The following is a 17,520-nucleotide window of genomic DNA, read 5'->3' on the forward strand; positions in this document are numbered from 1 at the left end:
CTTCGTTCTTACTCATTCCCGCAGGTTCCATGTATTAGCAGTGATAGGCCAACCCCTGCACGATCATAGAATCTGGAGGCTAGACCTTCCAGAAGACCAGGTAGGGGATGATTTTTACACATCCTAAGAGTACCCTAGGGGGTATCTACATTAGAAAAGAAAGTCCTTTTTTTTTGAAATGCAGTTTTTGAAGTTCTATACTAAAAAGTTTTTAATGCCATCTTCAGCTACCAGAAAACATCCTATGACGTTTTATATTTTGAGGTTCTATTGAAATGTGCAATCAGTGCAGCTATTTTGATGAGCTCGCCATTGTTTATTTTTATTTTTTGCAACTTAGCTGCTCTGATCTGAATGCTTGGTCATATCTGGAGTAAGGGAGTTTTAGAAATCTGCATAGGTTAGATTGACATCATGAAGAATAAGCACTTATTTCAGCATGAGAAAATGTTTTTTGGGTTCAAAGGCTTGTAATAAAATGTAAAATTAGTGAAATGGTAATATATTTATAAAATTCCTGAGTGGATTTTAATGACTCATACTTTACCAAAGATATCTAGCACAGAACCAGACTCATAATAGGTTCTCAAATAGATTTTTTAATGATTTATTATTTGTTTACCTTCAAAGATCGTTTGTTTTGGAGTATTTGCCTATACATTGACTTTGTTTTTGGTTTTACACCTGCCTTGGTTTGTGTCATACCTTTTGGAACAAATATATGTCACCATCATTAGGAGTCAGTCTGCTTTGAATACTAGCTTATTTTTAAATCTGAGTCCAACAGTCTTGTTTTTTACTTTTGATAGTTTTCAGTTACAACAACCTCCAGGGAGGGACCCAGGGTGAGGTCCTGCTTCTCTGGTCTCTCCTTGAACTCTTCTGGATGGGGCCAGAGTTCCAGACATTCCCTCTTTCTCCAGTATGTCTAAACATACTCAGACTATCATTTTTTACCTTGTAAAAAATGGGCCCTCTGCCATGCTAAGTATACTTAACACGTTCTGCAAGCCAACTGTTAATCTGTAGAATATACACAGGATGTTTAAGATATTTTTGTATATTATAAACCATGTAGCTGATATACCATGTGTATTTACTCACGCATATGTACACTATGCATGAAATTCTGGATGTTTATATGCATACAACTAGGAATAAAGTGGTTGAAGCTTGCATGGATGAAGTTGACACTTCACTGAAATCATAGTGTCTTAGTTAATAATATGAGTAGTAAAATCCTTAACGCTCACACAAGCTTTGAACAAATGTGTATAATACATTTAAGTGACTGATAAATTTTAAATGTTGGAGATTGGCACTATGGAATAGTGGAAGGAATATTGAACTTGAACTTAAAATATACAAATTCTAATCCTAGCTCTACCACTTTCTAAAGAATCATCTAACTTTCCTGAGTCTCAGTTTTCTTTATTTATAAAATGAGGTAAATATGCCTATCTTCCAGGTTTCAGTGGCTTAAATAGGAAATGAATGCAGTCACTGTTTGTAAATACTAAATTGCTTTATTCAGGCATTCCCTAAGTATGTATTGAGTGCCTCTGCATTAAATGCTGGGGACACAGCTGTGAATGGGTCAGAAATTGTCCTGCCCTGATGGACTTTCCTTCTGGTAGAAGACAGACATTGAACAACAAGCCTTTACCAAGAGACCTAACCTGGCCCCATCCGGAGAGTCAGAGAAAACTTTCTTGGGTGGGTGCATGCTGATGAGTAGGAATTAGAGGTGGAAGTGGGAGGAGGGAGGAGAGCATTTCAAGCAGAGGAAGCAGCGTGTCCAAGGGCCCAGTGCCTGGCCCTCCATGGTAATGGCAACGATAATGCACTTATCCCAAATGCAGTGGGAAGCCTCTGAGTGTTGTTGTTTTGATAGATTTTATTTTTTAGAGCAATTCTAGGTTCACAGCAAATCTAAGTGGAAAGTACAGGAAGTTTCCATATACTCCTCCACAACACACACACACAGCCTCCCCCACTATCGATATCCTCTACCAGAGTGGTACATTTGTTACAACTGATAAACCTACCTTGACACATCATCATTACCCAGAGTCCATAGTTTACGTTAGAGTTCACTCTTGGTGTTGTACGTTCTACAGGTTTGATAAACATATGACATGTATCCACCATGATAGTACCATACAGAATTGTTTCATTGCCACAACAGTAGTTTTAATAGGGGAGAAACATGCTCAAATTGCATTTTAACAAGATCTTTCTTATGGCAGTGTGGAGAATGGATTGAAGATGGCCGAGAGTCGATGTAGGAAGTTGATCTAAAGTAGACAAACTTTAGAAATATGTGTTTGCAACTTTGGGGGTCAATAGAGATGAGAAGAAATCGAGACAAATGAGGGAGAGTAAAAGAGGAACAGAATCCATCGTGGGACAGCAGGAAGGGGGCACAGCTGGAAGGCAAGCAGGAGCTCCCAGACAGAGTTAGACCTGACTCTAACCAGAAGTGTCATGAATGCTGTCTCGCAGAAAGTTCAAACAGAGCTCACAGTTCACATAACTTCTTTTAGTGAGTAGCCTGTATGTCCATGCACTGGAACATTCAGGAGTCCGTCATGCCTATCATGACTCGTTGAATAACATCACTGTTTCTCACAGCCATGTCCTCGTGTGTTTATTTTTTAAGACAGATGAAACAATTGGAAAGCTCCCCAGCTTTTCTTGGGCTTGACTTCTCCACCTCATCCCGCCCCCCACCCCCCGGTCAAGAAAACTGGCCTCAAGAGTGTTTTTCTTCTTTACACTTTAGCCTTCACAGAGAGCAAGGAGGAGTGGCAAAGTCCTAGGTGAAGGAAGAAGGTCACATTTAACTGAGGAGGGAGAGAGGACACAGTCCCAAGACTGGAATCATTTCCATCTGAAATTTCAGATTTTGTAAGAAAAATTCCTAAGTTGGGCCAATAGGTGTATGAAAACAAATGCAAAGCTTTTGAATAATCAAAAGAATTACCAAAATTATACACCTGCAAAGGTGTCTATTCATCTCCAGTAAAAAATACATTAAATCGTTAAATGTACAAAACTTGGCTTTCGGGGGAGTTGTTTGTTTGACAAGTATTTATTGAGTGCCTACAAATGTAAACTAGGCCAACTCTTTCTTCCATCTGCCCCTTATTAGCTTTCCTAAACTTGAACAAATGCCCAAAGCATCCCTCTACCTTCCTGCCTTCCTTCCTTCCTTTCTTCCTCCATTCCTTCCTCTCTTCCTCGCTTCCTCCTTCCCTCTCTCCCTCCCCCCTTCCTTCCTTCTTCATTCTTTCTATTTCTCTCTCTCTTTCCATCATTTTCTCTTTTATTATATTTTTTTCAAGGATATGGTGTTTTAATACTTTTTTCCTACTTGAAAATATTCAACTTCTATTTTCTCGCCCAAAATATTTCAAAAATGGCCTACAAGAGATTATGTAGAGAGGCCAAGAGGTGAGGCATAAAAATCTTGAGGGAGTTCTTTGGATGAATAAGATTTCTCAGTTTCCTTGACGTTGTTTCTTCTCTCTCCATTGCCCCACTTCAGCACTCAAAGATCTTTAATCCCTCCTTTTTCTTCTTCAGTTGGAGATATTTGGAAGCGAGGTGGGGGACTTTTAAAACAGAAGAGATATAAAGGAAGGATAAAATATTTTAAAACACTTACTTTAATAGCAAAATGCATAGGACACTGACTACAGATAGTTCTTGGGGCCCAACTGCTTAGTTCAAGTCCTGCCTCCTCCGATTATCAACTGTGTGATCTCAGGTACAGCATTTAACTTCTCTGGGCCTCAGTTTAGTCCAGATGCTCCAAACAGGTATTTTTGCCTCCTCTGGTTATTGTGAGGATTAAATGGGGGCAGGGCCAGTCACACTGTAAACAGCACATCATCATCACTGCTGGAGGGGGAGAAACGGGCTTCCCGCTTAAGTGAACTGGCTGGGGTAGCAAAGAACAGAATTAGATCAAGGAGCTGTGTCTTCTCTCTCTAAATCTTGTTCTCTCCACTGCTTCTGCGTGCATGGAATCCTCTTTGAGAGAGAAGCTTGGATTCAGAATTCTGCATATCTCTGTAACTTACTTAGACACAGATACACATTTCTATTGCTCTCCTTTGGATCACCTTTTCCTTATCATGTTTTACTTTTTTGCTCCAAAATTGAAATGTATTTTCTACCAAACTTCCACTCAATTAAAAATATCACACAGCATGTTTCCCTGGTGAGGAGTAATTTACTCAATTCATAGAGTCAGAGAAATATGTGGTTGAAATCTTTGAATGGCTCTGTAAGCAGAGAGTGACCATATGATCATTAGACGAACAGATATGTCATTTGTAACTCCTTAATAACTCATTCATTAACCGTTGGCTCCAGTAATCTAAGCGAATTATTTTTTGGTTTACATCTTAGAAACAATATTCAGGGAAAAGAAGAAACCATGTTAATGTGCCAATGACTATAAACATAATGGGACTCTGGACCACCCCTATGCAATCACCTAAGGTGTCCACACCAGGGTGAAGTGTAACAAGATGCTCCTCCAGCTCTCAAAGAAGCAATTGGGAGAAGCCGTTTAACCTCACGTTTATCTTGTCTCAGCAATTTTTGAGCCATTAATCTTCTCAATGTCAAGGCATTGTCATCACTGGACGCAAGTAGATGGGTATCCATGGCAATAAATAGAGTAGAGTGCACATGGGGGAGAAAAACTTTGCAGGAAGCACAGCATCACCGGTTAATGCATGGGAAAAGTAGAGTAAAAACAGTGAGCAGAAAAGGAGAAATATGGAGGCCGTGGTGCCCTGATCTCACGAGCACTCCCCAGCTCATCAGCCTTGCTTCTTGCTTACTTTCTAAAGCTACAACAGTCTGAGAAGAACCTGTGCTAGATTAACCCTGGGCGGACTAAACAAGGTTTATAGCAAATCAGGGACACGAAAACAAAGTGAGTCAATATTTTTGGAGGAAAATTTGATGCGAAATATTCAAAAAATCAACAACCTCAAAGTCACCAAATAGAATTGTGTTCAATTTTTTGCACTGTATTTTAATTACAATTGAGGGGATAGGGTAGTTTGCCACCTTATTTTCTAAGTGTAGAACCTATGGAGGCTTATTATGGCCCCAGGGAGAATGAAAAGAACGCCAGAGTGAACGGAGTGGCAGAGCAAGGCAAGTGATGGCCTAGGTTTGGGTGAATACTTAGATTATTATTGCTCCAAAAGGACATTTATTAAGGCACTGAGCATGCTCTGTGTTACTATGGTGTCACATCTAAAGGGAAGATCTCCATCAGATAATATTCTGGGTAATATTATGAGTTGAATCCTCAAAGACTTGACATCTAGACAAGACCATCCCATCCTTTCCTTCTAGGCCCGAAGAATCTGCCCTCTTACCCACAGGGGTATGGCAGGTGGGCCATGCCTCCCTTTCCCTGCCTCCACCCAAAGGGGTGAGTATATTTCGGGGCACAGCCTAAAGTAGTGGACTCCCAACTTTTCTGATTGTGCAGCCCTAGTAGTGAAACACATTTGAGCATGTATTATTACAAATAGAAACAAATATATTACATTACGTATATTTGCTCAAAAATGTAAAATGGAACAGAATGGGAAAAGATGAAAAGAACCATTTCAACTCCCCTATCTTCTGGGTTATGTTCCCCAGTTGCAGGCAGAGACCATGGATGCCATATGTTTTGGGAGAACCATTGGGCTGGACCTGGGCTCTGCCACAGCTCCCACTGTGCTGGGGCGAGGCTGTCCAGAGCCTGGCACCCGTCCCTGGGGTCGGAGGGACAGCAAGGAGTGTTGGGAATGGGGGCAGGGGGCTGCCAGGGCCCTCCACAGAGCAAGACCTGAGGCGTGTGCTGAATGCCTCGAGGAAGATGCATTTGGGGTCATCACAGATAATGGGGTTTTGGGAGAGAGACATATAATTTTTGGAAAAATAAATCACAAAACCAACAGAAATATTTGCAAACTGCCCTCTCTCTACCATGTTACTCCTGACAAGCATTTCCTTTCTCACAGTTAATTTGTCACCTCCACATTGTGTGTGGATGTGCACTCCTGTGTGCACGTTTTGTTTTGTTTTCAAAAACATCAGCATCCTACTGACAAAGATGTCATCACCAAATACTCTCCAAATTTGGACCACTTGTCTTTTGTAAATCAAAAATGTCTAATTCATTATTAAATTTCACAACTCCAATTTATTTATCCTGAGATTACTTATAAATCTCTAAGCATAAATTATTTTCATCGTCATTCTCCCATCTCATTACAAAATATTACAACGATTCTCTTTTCTAAGATAGTATCTGTAGGACTATTGACAAAGATTCTCTCCTCGACCAAACTCTAGCCAGAATCCTCCGAACTCTCTTCTCAATTAGATTTCAACCTTGGCCTATAAAGACTTGAACAAAATGCTAACGTAGTTTCTAACAGCTCAAGGCCACATCCCTAGGATGACCCTAGCCCCTCTTAGAGTGTCTGCCTGAGAAAGCTAAAGCCTACCAAAAGAATTGACTGTTCCGGCAAACACCTGATGACAGGCTCCTGCCTTCCAGCCTCTGTGGGAGGGTAAAAGCTTAACTTGATAGGTGTCAGTTAGCAAATCCAGTGGTTTTCATATAGATCCAGTCCCCTCCTTCTTGTTTTTTGTAATTACCCCCTTCCCTGACTCTGCCTGGCCCCTGCCCGTCCCCATCCCTATTCCCTCATTTTCCCTTTAGAACACCCAGTCACCTCTGTGCAAATCGAAGTTGAGCTCAGTTCACTACTACTGTAATATATTACTGATCAAAATCTGTCCTTGCCACTTTATTGTCCAGCTTTAATTACCTTTGACACTATTTAAGCCAAAAATAGGTTAACTGCAGTAGATCACAACATAGAAAAAAATAAACACAGATGTTGCCGCCGTCGATCCCGCTGCCATGTGGACCTTCCTGGGAAAAATAATTGCCTGATACAGACTGCATCAAGATGCCAATGCTGATCTGCATATTAAATATCAGTAAAGCTTAATTTCCTTCTTGTTTTCGTTAGACTAAAAAATAAATGTAGATTGATCTTCTAGTATTTTCCTTCTGCACTTCAGTGGACTATCTTGCCCATTCCCCAGTGCACACACAGCATTTTCAGGACCACTGATCTGAAGAGTAAACTTCTGTGCAGGGACGTTGAATTAAAACTCATGCCCCACAGTCCACACCTCATAGAAATGGATTCTACACAGGGTGATTCAGACTTTACCCCAGTTAGCCCCCTAGCCCAGAAATGCCAGGCTCTTTCACGGGCAGGGCATCATGGTACAGATGGCATTCCCATCTGACAAGCAGGGCTTTCTTCAACCCACTGGCACTATGCCCAGTAGATGAAAAATGCAAGCAGGACAGATTCAAGCCACTCTTGTCTTCTTAAAATAAGCAATTCATTTTTGTAGGGAGTGAGAGCTATTTTTAATAGCATTAGTTACTTGGCAGCTGTTCCCAAAATGGTCTCCACAATTCTAAGAAGCTGTGATTCACCCTTCGGCCTGGCAAGGTCCTGGGTACATGGAAATTCCAGCGGGAGTTATAAATGTCACTTTTCATGCGCAGAGTTCACAAAGTCCTCTGTAAGGCCAAGAGTGAGAGTCGGCAAATTCCATGACAATGGGAAACAAGAGCCAGTATTCAATTGGTTGTTGGTCAAACCCTCTTGTGTTGCACAGGATCCGTCGGCATCACAGACATTAGCACGGAAACCACTGAGGTCTTTGAGTCCGTTCCCTGTGGTCTGGCTGGAGTCCTTTTCTCACGGGCTGTTCCCTGGCAGACACTTGTTTTCACATTTGCTTCTATTACTTTTTTCTTTCTTTTATTGTTATCATGTATATATATTTTAGAAAATAATAAGGTATGTGTAAAATTTTGGTTTTTGAATGTTTGAATTATTTTTATTTGCTTTTCATGTTCAGTATGAAAAATTTTAAATAATGCAAAAGCACAGAAAATGGAAAGTAAAAGTCTCCCAACCAACGACACCTTCCACACTCACATATTTTAGAGTTAATCACTGCTTTGATTTGTCTTATTTCTCTTTTTATGTTAGTTTATTATGTCATATTTAAGACAGATGAGGTAACCACTACTACTATTTTGTTAGATATGCTTCCAGAAATCTCCCAAGCATATACATGCATTCACATATATTTACATATTTATTGTATTTATTTATGTTTTTCCATTTTTAGTGGGATTTTATTATGTATACTGATCTGCATTTTCTACTTTGCACATTCAACTTTGCATTTCTTTCCACATTGGCACAATTGCCTTTCTAATGATTGCACAGCATTTGTTTTATGGAAGCACCATAATTTATTGAATTGCCTCATATTAATGGAAATTCTGGTTGTTCCAGGTTTTTTCTATGACGGTGTGGTTCAGTAAACATCTTCACACTTAGCAATCTTAGCAAATTGGTAAATCTCTAGCCATGGGATTATTAGTATGCGAGTTGTAAATTGACTAAATGTCACCCAAATGCATTTGGAGAAAACTTCACCTTAACCTTCCCACCAATCATCATCCCTGTCAGCACTGAGAATTATGTTTAATGTACTTTTAATTTTTTAAAATTGTGGTTAAATACACATAACATAAAATTTACCTTCTTAATTTGTTTTAAATGTACAGTTCAGTGGCATTAAGTGCACTCACATTGTTGTGCAACCATCACGACCATCCATCCACAGAACTCTTTTTATTTTGCAAACTCAAACTGTACCTAGTAAACACTAACTCCCTATCCCTCTTGTCACTGCTGCAGACAACCATCGTTCTACCTTCTGTCTATGAATCTGACTCCTCTAGGGACCTCATATGAGTGGAATCATACAGTATTTGTCCTTTTGTCACTGGCTTATTTCACTTTGCATGATGTCCTCAAGGTTCATACACATTGTAGCATGTGTCAGAATTTCTTTTCTAAGTCTGAATAATATTCAATTATATGGATATGACACATTCATTTATCCATTCATCCATCGATGGACCCATGTTTATTTTAACACTCGCTTAGCTGCAAATTTTCTGAGACTTCAACAGTCTACTTTAAAGTGGAGAAATTTGAGAAAAACATATACAATGTAATCGTAGGTCTATAATCCCCTTGCCTCCCCTTACACGTGAGGAGGTGCCTAAGCTCTGCCCTTTTCCCACACAAGTAACTCTGGAAGACTCCTTCGCATGGGACGTGCCATCACCACCCTCCTCACTGAACCAGAGGACTCTGCCTTCACCCCAGGCCCACGTGGTACGCGCATCACCCAGTCAGAGAAACACATCAGGGGCATTGCTGAGACTCAAGAAGAGATCATTGAACAGTGTGATTATTCTGGCATTATACTTTTGTGAATTTCTTTTTTATTTTTTTTGAAACTTTGCAGAGAAATTTAAGAATGCTGTCGAAGTACATGCAGTTAAATTTTGAGCCCTTTGCCCGTCTTCAGAGAGATGCTGGGGCTTAAGCTACCACATGACTTTGTCGGGTTAGATTCGGGGAACTCATTTTGTCAAAATTCCTGCAGGATTTTGTCTGAATAACTTCCATTGATTTCTTTTTAAATAAAGCTTTCCTTCCCAGATAGTTATAAAACACAGAGTCTTGATTCCTTCTTACTTACTGCCTCCCAAACTGCCAACTCCACCTCATGGTCAGACTAATAAATGGCAAAAGTGAGATGGAAAACAAATTGCAAATGTATTCCAGCTGCTGCATGAGGGAAACCAATAAATCTAATTTTTAAATAAAGCAAAGAAAATTGTTTTTTAGAGATAACTGAATAGAAATGGAGGTCTATTTACACTCTTTTTGCTGTCCTTAAAGCTCAAGCTTTTTTACAGGTGCTGCCTCGTAAGTCTTGTTAACAGCACCCTGACAGAGATAAGGTCCATTAGGCTGAGAGAACAATCGAGGCATTGAGCAACACCTGGCATAGAGTAGGCAGGCACTAGATAACCATCTGCTGAAGAAAAAGACGAAATGCATAGCAAGTCATGTTACAAACCACGGACGTTATTTATTCTGCCACTCTGTAAGAATCTCCGAATTTAAAGCCACGGGCTTTTCTACACATATACTTTGCCAAAACAAAACACTTCGACGAAGTTACACCATTTTATTAAAACCAATTTACAAAGGATGTTTATAGAAAAGAGCCTCTCAGCGCATTAAGAACGTTACTTCATATAGTTTACATACTGCTTTTTTTCAGAAACGTATCTAGTGCCAAAAATGGCATACAATTACACCCCATTTCCTCACAGAGGGTTTCCTGTTCTTTTTAGTTACCATTTTAATACTTTATTATAAAGTTTTCTTAGAAAATACGATGGCCTTTATTTCAGGGAAATGAACAAAGTATAACTTTTTTTTGGTTTAAAGAATGTAGGAAAGGAAATTAAGAACTTCCTGGATGAAATTAGAAGTATTTATTTAGATACATGGATAGAAAAGAAATCTAGAAATTATGAAGAAATTTCAAGGTCCACAAGTGTTCTGAGGTCGGCCAATGTGAGTTAGGCAGAAAGCAGACAAAACTACTGGATATGAGTCTGGCCAGGACCACCAACACAGCGGGCATCAGCAGATGCCCATCCCTCCCTCAGCTGGGTCTGCAAACAGGTGCCCATACACACTCCCTCTAGGACTTCCATACTGCGGACGATTTTACACAGAAGTCCCAAAGACATGGGCCCTGCAACACCCAGCAGAGCCAGGAGCTGGGAGCAGGCAGGACACGGGGAACAGGGATTCTATGGAATTGCTCCTGCAAGTCAAGTGCTGAAAACAGAACAACTAGACAGCCCAGCCAGCTGATTTTTATTTTATTTATTTGTTTATTTATTTTTTGAGGAATGTGGGTCCTGAGCTAACATCTGTTGCCAGTCTTCCTCCTTTTTTCCTTTTTTCTCTCCAAAGCCCTAGTGGATAGTTGTATGTCATAGTTGTACATCCTTCTAGTTGCTCTTTGTGGGACGCCACCTCAGCATGGCTTGAGGAGTGGTGTGTAGGTCCGCACCCAGGATCCAACCCTGCAAACCCGAGGCCACCAAAGCAGAGCACATGAACTTAACTGCTACGCCATCGGGCCGGCCTCCAGTCAGCTGATTTTTGATGGCAACTGACTCAGCACCAGAGCAATGAAATAAAAGAAACAGAAAAGGTGCTGCCAGCTTCTATATCCGTTTCATTCTGCTCTCATTGTAGAGCAATTAACATTTTCCCAAGTAAACGCTAGGCGCAATTATGTAAAGTTGACTCATAGGCTTATTTTTCTGTACATCACAGATAGATTATCAAGGTATTACTTAAGACAAAAAGAAGAAATTAAATGAAATTAAACAGGCAGGTCTTCTTTTATCTCTATAATGAGAATCTTTGGGAAACCATAATCCACAAAGAAAACATGTAATATCCTATAGAAAATGTTAGGCAGAAGGCTGTGAGTGGACACACTGCATGTAGAACGCTCTCGTCTCACTTTATGAGTCCTTCACTGTCATAGTTTTAACTTTTGGCTCTCTCTCCAGTTCTTCCAATGTGAAGACTTCAGCTGCGTCTTAGCAAGGAGGAAGAAGTGTTTGTTTTCTTAAACCCTCCAGTGTCCTGTGCATACTTATGCTTGGATATGGGTTTTGCTTCCCTCTTTTCATCTTTAGACTTTGCTTAGGATTAGGCTCACCAGGAGACGGAGAAACAACAGAATTAAACAAAAGGCCTTCTTCCTTTCAGGCCAGCCCAAGGGAAAATAAACATGGTGACACTTCTGTGCAGCCAGTGATCAAATCATAGTGATTAGACACCACTTTCAATGGCAATAGCTGAAAATTGCAGGTTTGGGAGGCAAGAGCCCACACAAGAGGGAGAGAGGCGGGCCTGAAAACGCAGCATGGCAACCCCAGAGACAGTAATTATGGCTAAGTTCCTTGGAGGGAGAGTGTGGCTAATCCAAGTTGCTGGCACGGCAAGTCATCCGCCTGCCTCCCTATCCTCCTCTTTCTCCCAATATAATAGAAAATGATTTCATTCAGCACTGGTAATACATCTCAGCACACAGGACCTCCTGCATTCCTTGCAGATGTGTGCCAGCCAACAAGAGTTGGGTTTGGTAGAACAGGAGGAACGAAAGCTCTGCCTTGGTGGGCCCCCAGAGAGCTCACCTCCCACTGCATAACAGCAGCCTGCAGGTCCTCCTGCAGTGACTGACAGTGTGGGGCAATGGGACCTCAAGTCCCAGAAACTGGCTTCGTGTGGATGCCCAGGTGCCAAGCAAGGATAACAGAGGTCTTGATGATCATTTTTATTAAGTTTTTCTTTCAGGATTTTACTTGCATCTCAGAAGAATATTGTATTAACCATGCCTTTTATTTTTTGTATTCTGATGATTTGACATCTGGGGACTTGTTGACCCTGGAGAGATTGTCCCTCCCAAGGTTAGTCAATTCCTGGAGATAGTAAACAAATCCAACAGGGGCTCTCACTCTCTGGGCCACTATCTCCCTGCCCTGATCACCCAGGACCAGGTACCAGACAACTAGGGACAGCCCTTAAACTCACAGTCTACTGAAATTATTCAAACTAGCCAATCCTGAGCCTGCTTACCTTGCCTCACCAGTTCCTTCCCATGGAAACCACAGTAAAGTCTCTTGTCCATGCTCCCCTCACTCCTTCTGCCTCCTGACTGACCCTGGTGCTTCCCCGTGTGGCCTATATGGCATAGCATGCTCCCTCCTCTTGGGAACTGTGAGTAACAGTTCTCCTCATCTGTTGGCCTTACTGTACCTCAATTTTTTTTATTAATACACTATATTTTAGAATGAATATCAACCAAAGTATATCCCTGAGGACTGCTGCAGTGTTTCGGCAGAGCTGGGTCTAGTCTCAGTGTGCCTTAGGTTTAAAATCTGGGCCTCTGGATGGCCAGTACTGGAAGAAGGAAACGAGGGCCAGTAATCAGGGCCCAGCACCCAGAAGGGGCCCAGCACCAGCCAGTCTGCACATCAGGGTCCAGCTCTGTGGTGGGTGTTCTGTCTCTGCTGCAGGACCCATGTTTTATTCATGGGGCCCAGCCTACCCTTGATGGCCCCAGGCTCCCAAGCAAAATATTTCAAAAAGTTTTTATTATTATTAATAAAAACTCTTTTAATTATTATTTTCAAATTTATTTATATGAATTTGCTGTTTGGTTTACTGTTGTTGCTTTGGGTGTTTTTTTTGTTTGTTTGAGAAAGATCAGCCCTGAGCTAACATCCATGCCAATCCTCCTCTTTCATTTTTTTTTTTGGTGAGGAGACCAGCCCTGTGCTAACATCTGCCAATCCTCCTCTTTTTCTGCTGAGGAAGACTGGCCCTGGGCTAACATCTATGCCCATCTTCCTCCACTTTATATGGGACACCACCACAGCATGGCTTGCCAAGCAGTGCGTTGGTGCGCACCCGGGATCCGAACCGGCGAACCCCGGGCCGTGGCAGAGGAGCACGCGCACTTAACCGCTTGCACCACCGGGCCGGCCCCCCAATCCTCCTCTTTTTGCTGAGGAAGACTGGCCCTGAGCTAACATCTGTGCCGATCTTCCTCCACTTTATGTGGGACGCTGCCACAGCATGGCCTGACAAGCGGTACATCGGTGCACACCCGGGATACGAGACCGCACCGCCAGCAGCACCCGCGCACTTAACCACTACGCCATGGGACCAGCCCCACTTTGGGTGTTTTTAAGTGAACTTGGGCTGCCTGGTGTGTTTACCATGGCTTCCCTAGTTTGATCTTTAGATTTATAAAACCAGCTCCATGGAGGTTGTCTTCTTTCCTTCTTCCTTCCTTTACTTTTTCTTTACTTTCTTTCCAAGATTTTTTTAATTTTGCAAACTTGAAAAATTTTAGAAAAGTATAGAAAATCTTAAAATAAACATGTAAGTCTACTTCCTAGATTAACAATAATAATTGCTAATTATTTGTCATGTTTGTCGTTTTAAAAAAATAAAAGAAATGAAACATTTACAAGTAAAACTTCAGATTCCTTTGTCTTCTATTCCCAGGTCAGTCACCTCCCTTCTTCCTAAAACTAACTACTGTTATCAATTTTATATATGTTTTTCTAGTCTACTTTTTATAACTTTACTTTGCCACACATGAATCCCTGAACGAGAGAAGCATTGTGCTTTAAACTTTTACGTAAATGGTTTCACGCTGTCAGCAGTATTGTTTCATTTTTAAAGATCTACTTGTCTATATCATCTCTCAGTGGTGTTTTGATGAGTATATTGTATTCCATCATATGAATTGTCACATTTATTTAGCAATTCTCTACTGATTCTGCAGGGAAAATTCTTTTAGGTGTCTCTCAGGCAGACATGGCAGAGTTTCTCTTGGTATATTCATAGAACTTGAGTTTGCTGGGTCTGAAATTATGCACATTTTAAATTTACATGGATACTGTCAAATTTCTCTCCAAAGGGGTTGTGCTGGTCTTTTCTTTCTCCATGAAATTGCTGCAAGATAAATGTCTATTTGAAGCAGCCTGTTAGCCTCCAAAGTTTTTAGAAAAGTAGGAGAGAAAAGCAGATAAGTTTGTTAAACTCCAAAGTTTTACTAAATAATGACACAAAACATTAACAAGTTATTATCAGTACCTTTTACTGCATAAAATTATGTCAAGATACAGCGCCCTGTGGGGTCTGAAGCTGTACAAATGCTTGGTATTGTACCTGCCATTGCCCTCAACTCTTATCCACAACCATGTCACTAACATTTGGTTTTCCATCCTTTCTGCTTTAAGGAAAAATCCTTACTTTTCCATTCTCTACGTCACATATGGCATTTGCAGTTCCTAGTTCTCACAACTATACACAGCCCTTTAGAGATTCACTTCTAGAAGCTTCTGTCAACACCTCATTCTATAGTTTTAGCCACTGTGGCCACTTTGAGCTTTGAGACATTGTGTCTTCATGAGCTCTCACAGCATAGTTTGTTTCACTCCTCATCCTCACCCTTAAATTGCCCTTTGAGATTTTCTAGTTTATTCTTACCCTAATGGTTAAGGCGAACTTGAAGGACAAAAATATTTAGGTTCTTTTTTTTTTTTTTTTTGTGAGGAGATCAGCCCTGAGCTAACATCTGCTAATCCTCCTCTTTTTTTGCTGAGGAAGACTGGCCCTGGGCTAGCATCCGTGCCCATCTTCCTCCACTTTATATGGGATGCCGCCACAGCATGGCTTGCCAAGCAGTGCATCAGTGCGCGCCCGGGATCCGAACTGGCGAACTCCGGGCTGCCGCAGCAGAGTGCACGCACTTAACCGCTTGCACCACCTGGCCGGCCCCATATTTAGGTTCTTTTTAAAAAAAAAAAAAAAATTATATTAATCCCTAAGATACTCTCTTTCCAATCAGAAAAAAGATTTAATGGGACTTTTGCCTGTTGATCACTCACTCAGTACTCATTGAAACAAAAAGTTAGGGCAATTAGAAAATAATAAATACACATGGCTTACTTTTTGGTTTAAACATTTCAAAATTTTAACTTCACTCTTATATAATTTTCCTCACTCTTAAATTCAATTTTTCCTATTGTAGTGGAGGATTTCAAAATTCATTTGAATTAAACAAAATATATCCATTTTAAAAATAGTTTTTAAAGTTTTTCTTAAATTTTCTGAACATATAATTTACCCCAATTTTAAATTTATTTTGTACTTTTTATTCATTAAAAGATCCATGAGGCTCTCAGAAAAAGAAAGCCCAAGAAAAAATTAATAGATTTGAGATTCTTCAAGTTCTTACAACTTATTATATAGGAAATCCACAAAGCATTCTAACGTGTATTCTATGCACAGCAGGCTCAAATGTGTGTTGAGAAGTGCTGTGGGTATGGTATACCACAGCCAAGAAAGGGCACTCCCCAAAAAATGGTATGTATTTGTTATTCTAGCTCCTGGCCACTCAAGGAAATAGGTGTAATATTAGGAGTGAATCAGGCAATGGCTTTTTTCGGTACATATGTCTACATCAATTAGATCCAACCAGAGAGTTTTTATTAAAAAGCAGAGTCTTCATAACAAGGGCTAGAAGACTTTGATCTTTAGACTTCTATCTCTCGTTTTAATAGTTTTTTATTATTTTTAATTTTTTTTAATTTTTTGTTTATTGCAGTAACATTGGTTTATAACATTGTATAAATTTCAGGTGTACATCATTATACTTCTGTTTCTGCATAGATTACATCATGTTCACCACCCAAATACTAATTACAACCCATCACCACACACCTGTGCCAAATTATCCCTTTCGCCCTCCTCCCTCCCCCCTTCCCCTCTGGTAACCACCAATCCAATCTCTGTCTCTATGTGTTTGTTTATTGTTGTTGTTATCTACTACTTAATGAAGGAAATCATATGATATTTGACCTTCTCCCTCTGACTTATTTCACTTTTATAATACCCTCAATGTCCATCCATGTTGTCACAAATGGCTGGATTTCATCGTTTCTTATGGCTGAGTAGTATTCCATTGTGTATATATACCACATCTTCTTTATCCATTCGTCCCTTGATGGGCACTTAGGTTGCTTCCAAGTCTTGGCTATTGTGAATAACGCTGCAATGAACACAGGGGTGCATGTATCTTTATGCATTGGTGTTTTCAAGTTCTTTGGATAAATACCCAGCAGTGGAATAGCTGGATCATATGGTAGCTTCTGCACAGCAAAGGAAACCATCAACAAAACGAAAAGACAGCCTAACAATTGGGAGAAGATATTTGCAAACCGTACATCTGATAAGGGCTTAATCTCCAAAATATACAAAGAACTCATGCATCTCAACAACAAAAAAACTAACAACCCAATTAAACAATGGGCAAAAGACCTGAACAGACATTTCTCCAAAGAAGATATACAGATGGCCAAGAGACACATGAAAAGATGTTCAAAATCATTAACTATCAGGGAAATGCAAATCAAAACTACAATGAGATATCACCTCACGCCCGTCAGAATGGCTATAATTAACAAGACAGGAAACAACATGTGTTGGAGAGGATGTGGAGAGAAGGGAACTCTCATACACTGCTGGTGGGAGTGCAAACTGGTGCAGCCACTATGGAAAACAGTATGGACACTCCTCAAGAAATCAAGAATAGAACTAATAGTTTTTTAAAAATATCTTTACAAGTAGGGTGACCAACTTTCCTGGTTTGCCTGGGACTAAAGAGCTTCCCAGGACACAGGATTTCCAATTTTAAAACTGAGAAAGTCCTAGATAAACCAGAATGAGTTGGTTATTCCATTTATATGGTTACAAATACAATTAGAAAGTTTGTTGCCAAGATCAGAGAAAGCTCAACCAGAAGAGGATGTAAGAGAGTAGCTGGTGATGGGGATCTCATGGGGACACTCAGCTGCTGAGTGAGGAAAGTAGTTTGGTTGTAAGGTCCAATGAAAGATCAGAAAGACTG

This window comes from Ceratotherium simum, chromosome 6 (assembly GCF_057802395.1).
Source record: "Ceratotherium simum simum isolate JZ-2026a chromosome 6, ASM5780239v1, whole genome shotgun sequence".
Lineage (NCBI taxonomy): Eukaryota > Metazoa > Chordata > Mammalia > Perissodactyla > Rhinocerotidae > Ceratotherium > Ceratotherium simum.